General features: G+C 39.7%; 1 protein-coding gene across 1 annotated transcript in view; it reads right to left on the bottom strand.

Moving 5' to 3' along the window:
• Positions 1–4,818, bottom strand: part of card14 (caspase recruitment domain family, member 14) — a 98,702-nt gene extending 93,884 nt beyond the window's left edge. The window contains exon 1 of the mRNA XM_043714814.1: positions 4,768–4,818. The gene's annotated coding sequence lies outside the window, so the exon portion shown is untranslated. The remainder of the gene's footprint in view (positions 1–4,767) is intronic.
• Positions 4,819–5,702: the final 884 nt, after the last annotated feature.

Below are 5,702 nucleotides of genomic sequence, written 5' to 3'. Positions count from 1 at the left end.
TCCTCGACTAGCACTCCCAGATCCCTTTGTACTTTGGCTTTATGAATTTTCTCACCGTTTAGAAAGTAGTCCATGCTTGTATTCTTTTTTCCAAAATGCAAGACCTCGCATTTGCTCACATTGAATTCCATCAGGCATTTCCTGGACCACTCTCCCAAACTGTCTAGATCCTCCTGCAGCCTCCCCACTTCCTCAGTACTACCTGCCTGTGCGCATTCCTGAATAACTATTCAATGGTATAACTATTCTGACAGATTTTCAAACGTTGTGATTGTAAAATCCAGGCCAATTATCTTTTACCTCTATATTTGGTAACTTGATGTCAGAATGGAGCCTTCTTGAAAGAAACATGTTTAAGTGTTTTTGAATCAAATTAATTTAATTACATTTCTTGAACTATTAATAAGCTTAATATAGTCCAATAACTCACGTATAAAACCTTTTTAATATAAAAAAAATCCAAAGACGTTTCACAGGAATCATCCAATAAGAGATGCCCAACCAAGAACAAAGAGGACTTAAGATTCAGCAGATCATCATGTTACTACTAATCTCAAAATGTTGGTTCTTATTATTGTTCATAATTTCCTTTCTCTTAAGGAAAGACTTTGGAGGCAGTCCAGAAAAAGTTCACTAGCCAGATCTCAGGTACGGAGGGATTGGCTTATGAGGAGGAGTTGAGTAGATTGGGCCTGTACTCGCTGTAATATAGAAACATCTGGTGACCTTATTGAAACATACAAGATTCTTCATAAACTTGACATGGTAGATGCTGAGAGATTGTCCCATAAGGGGAACCAGTTAAGGGCCAGAAGGCATGATCTCAGAATAAGAGGATCACACAATTAAGACAGAGACAATGAGGAATTTCTTCTCTCAGAGGGTTAGGAATTTGTGGGATTCCTTACTGCAGAAGGCTGACAAGGCTGTGCCGTTAAATATATTCAAGGTTGAGATAGACAGATTTTTTACCAGTAAGGGAATCAGAGGTTACGGTGAAAGTAGAGTTGAGGATTATCAGATGATCAGATTGGGGCAGCACGTTGGGTGGGGGGGCGGCATGGTGGCACAGCAGTTAGCACGGTTGCCTCACAGCACCAGGGACCTGGGTTCAAGTCCAGCCTCGGATGACTGTCTGTGTGGAGCTTACACATTCTCTCTACGTCTGCATGGGTTTCCTGGGTGCTCCGGTTTCCTCCTACAATCCAAAAGATGTGCAGGTCAGGTGAATTTGCCATGATAAATTGCCCATAGTGTCTGATGCCTTGGTCAGGGATAATAGGGTAGGGGAATGGGTCTGGGTGGGTTATTCTTCAGAGGGTTGTGTGGACTTGTTGGGCCAAAGGGCCTGTTTCCATACTGTAGGGAATCTAATCTAATCTAATCTAATTAGTTATGATCTCAATGAATGGCAAAGCAGATTGAATGGACTGAATGACCTACTTCTGCTCCTATGTCTTATCATCTAAAGATTTATTTTCCTTCATCTGTTACTGAAGGCAATGATTCAACACTGCTTGGAGGAGCTGGCAACCCTTTTGCACCTCTGCCAAAATGCACATAGAAGCAGTAATAGTGGGTGAAGGGGCCAACATAATCAAGCCCATTTTGAAGATGCACACCCTTTGACAAGAGTAACTGTGTACTGTTCAGGTCATAAGGCCCAAGTTCAATTTCTCTTGTCTGACCTGATAACTCATATATTGTCAATGCAATCAAGATTAGCTTATTCAATGCACACCATGATATGATGAATATGAAATTTCAGTCACATTTCTAATAAATAGTTTTCACATTTTTCATATCAGTTACAGGAGATTAGCATGTATTTTAAGTTTTAATAGTTGACATGCCAGGATATTCAAAATAGATAAGCCACTTCTGACAAGTTTCTAATATTAATTCGAATGGATCAAACATTCTTTCCATGCAAATAAACTTATCAAGACAATCTATCAGATCCTAGCCTTCCTTTCTGGTCTGATCTGAAGAATTTTGTTCAAATTCTTTTTGAAATGGCAATTATTGCAATCCCTTCATTAGCAAGCAGTTATTTACTACTCCCTTTGACTTGTGCAAAGCCAGTCACATTTCTAGCTTTTTCCAGTAGTGATAAAAGCTCACTGGTCTGAAATGTCTTTCTTTTCTGTTCTTTTTTCTCCACAGATGTAATCAGACCTGCTGAGTTTTTCCAGGCAGAATGTTCCCATTTTCCGTTAAACTGTTCTGCTAAGTCGGATGGATGATGCACCTTTGTCCTAGCTCACAGCAACCTTTCTCACACAATATTCTGTTCTTCATTTCATTAATTATACAACTGGTCTCTTCAGTGCCCTTCTCATAGAGTCATAGAGTTATACAGCATGAAAACAGACTCTTTGGTCAAACTCATCCATCTTGAATAGATATCCTAAATTAATCTAGTCCCACTTGCCAGCAATTGGCCCATATCTCTCTAAACTCCTCCTATTTGTGTACCCACCAGAAGCCTTTAAATGCTGCCTCCACCACATCCTCTGGCAGCTCGTTCCATATCCTCTGCGTGAAAAAGTTGTCACTCAGGTCACTTTTAAGTCTTTCCCATCTTAACTTAAACCTATGCCCTCTAGTCTTGGACACCCATACCCTGGGGAAAAGATTTTGGCTATTCACCCTATCGATGCCCCTTACGATTTTATAAACCTCTATGAGGTCACCCCTCAGGCTCTGACGTTCCAGGGAAAATGGCCCCAGCCTATTCAGCCTTTCCCTGTTGCTCAAACCCTTAAATTCTGGCAACATCCTTGTAAATCGTTTCTGAATCCTTTCAAGTTTAACAAAATCGTTTCTGTAGAATGGAGATCAGAATTGAACGCAGTATTCTAAAAGTGACCGAACCAATGTCCTGTATAGCCATCCTGTCTACTTGGGACTCCTCTTTCAAGGAACTATATACCTCATGGAATTCTCGTGGAATTGCATGGCAGGAGAGGTTGAGGCTTTTACCACTTCCGTGACCTCTCAGCATTCCTGGACTGACTGTTACGGACAGCCCTGACTGAGCACAGCCTAAACTGACCTAATGTTTCCACAGCACACCAACTGACCCAACTGTAATCTTCTGACTGGCCCACTCCCAGGGATAGAACGATAGGGATCCCCACACTTTGATAGGACCAAAAGCTTGCCTGACTGACTGCGGTCAATCCCTGGACTGGAATTGGATGGATCCCTTGACTGACTGCGACACCCAGACTGATTGCAGACCCCCTTCACCTCAGGAAGGACTGCATCTCTTTGCCTTTCCAACATGGCCATTTGCTTGAAGTACAGGCAGTGAGTTTGCCACATAAGTTGCTGGTACATTCAGCACATGTGATATTGAAGTAGCTAACAGCCATACAACAACACATGCAGCTACTTGACTGTTCAGTACTCCCTTCTGCAACAAGTTTCCTCTTCCTCTGTGTTAAAATGTAATGCAAGTCAGAGAGGTGGCAGTCGTTACTGAGTGCTGATGAACCTGTGCAGTAAAAATAATGTGAAAAATACTGAAACTGGCACCTCTTAGCAAGTGCAAAGTGAGTGAGTACTTAGAAAGCAAACAACAAGCCTTAAGATTTGTCCTGTGTATATGACTGAGGTATGTATGTGCCCCTGCACCCAAGTGATCTGACAGATACATACAAGTTATAGGCATTCTTGAGCTCCAAAGCAAAGTGTTGAAAGGCTAAAGTGATGTGAGAGTTTGAGCTAGAGCAGGCATAACAATATGATGAGACTGGTTATTTGCTGATGCCAACTTGCGTGGATGAAGGGTCAAGGAGGATAATGGAGCATACAGTTGGGTGATGGCTAGGACAAGTAAATAGCAAGCTGTGGTCACCAGGTATCTATTCTGAATTAGAATTAGAATTAGAATGAGGTTTTACTCTGATCTGCAGTATAGCAATTACTGCATGTCTAGATTCTCAGAAAAGGACAGAATTGAAAGTGACATATAACTGAGGTGAGCTGAGATATGAATAAGATGCAAACGCATGAAAAGAAGGTAGACACCATTTAATAGCAAAATTTTAAAGTTGCTATTTACAGCCAAAATAAAGAAAGGGAAGATTTTCTGATTATTTTCACACTTGCTGTATTTTCAAAAAATTCTTGCCCTTGTCTCAGGGGAGAGAAAATTCTGCCAAGATCTCAGATTTCCATCAATCACAGCATTTTGGGTTTGTGTCCGATAAAGCCTTCCGAAGGAGCGGTGCTCACAGTTGCTCACAGTACTGATCAGCTAACTATTGTCATTAATGTGAAATTTGAGGGGAAGAGTAGGGGGGAAAGGTATGGTTAGTTGGAATTATGGATACAATTATTTATGAAGAAACTGAATTACATTTTTAGTAGTATCCTCAGCAGTGATTGAACTACATGGAACATGAATTTCAAAGTGTAAATCAATAAAGCACTTATGTTGTTCAAGTTACAAAACCAATTCATAATCTTGAAAGGAGCACAACAGGCAATCATAGAATGTGAGTTAGCAATTCAATTAAAGAAGAATGGTTGTGGATTTGCAGTCACTTCTGAAGAGACTTACTGATAATAGATTGGCATGAATGATGAATTATAAGTATGCTGAAGTAAATGAATAGATTAAGTTGCTCCTGGCAACAAAACTCTTTACAATGATCAAAAAGAAAATGTCCATAATCAGCTTGTTTTAAACATTATCTAAAATTATTATTTAAATTTACAACATGTTATGTTGAATGAAAAGTGAATTTTACTAACCTGTACACAGAGTATCTTGGCGCTGGCTCCTTTTACTGAACAGGTGAAAACATTTCCTTTCTAAGTGAAGAACTAAGTCAGCAGCGACAAGTAGATAAACTAGTTTGTCAAGAACACTTGATCAGGAAAGGGAAAAAGCACCCAGACAATTTGTGAAATAAGTACAACAATGAATGATATGTTGTACAGTACTGTCTAGATTTTTTAAAAGAAATGAAGCACTAATACATGTGCTGGTACTAAATAAAAAAATTCTGAAGAAGGGTCACTGGATCTGAAATATTAACTCTGCTTTCTCTCCACAGATGCTGCCAGACCTGTTGAGTTTTTCCAGCTATTTCTGATTTTACTGATATTTTGGTACTACCTGTTCTTTCTTTAAGATGTTTAATGCACTAATTAGTAACAACTGAAGAATTTTGATGCGGAAGATACCCTGAGGGGTTTTGGTGTGCTGTATTTTGATACATAATTAAACAAGATCTTTGACGTATTAGCAGTTTCTCACCGTGGAAAGCACGCGATATTTCGCATAATGGTACAGAGCGACATTCTCTTAAATCTCAGCATTGCTCAGTCAGTAGCACTTCTCTCTGACAGAATCACATCCCAGTCGACAGATTTCAGCACATAATCTAGGCTAGCACTTCAGTGCACATTCAGGCATTTTCTTTCAGATGAAAGATTAAATAAAGGACCCATTTGCTCTCTCAGGTAGGTATTAAAAATCCCAAAGCAATATTTAAAAGCAGTGGAATCCTCTCTGGTGTTCTAGCCAATACCTGTCCTTCAACAAAGATCTAATACTGATAAAAACAATAAAATCAATACTACAGTTACTGAAAATTTGAAAACAGAAAATGCTGGAAACACACTGCAAGTCAGACAGCATCCGGCTCCAAACCAGATTTTAAATTCCAAGTTAATGTCTTCTT

This window comes from Chiloscyllium plagiosum, chromosome 24, assembly GCF_004010195.1.
Source record: "Chiloscyllium plagiosum isolate BGI_BamShark_2017 chromosome 24, ASM401019v2, whole genome shotgun sequence".
Taxonomy (NCBI): Eukaryota; Metazoa; Chordata; class Chondrichthyes; order Orectolobiformes; family Hemiscylliidae; genus Chiloscyllium; species Chiloscyllium plagiosum.
This window is presented reverse-complemented; position numbering and strand designations above follow the sequence as displayed.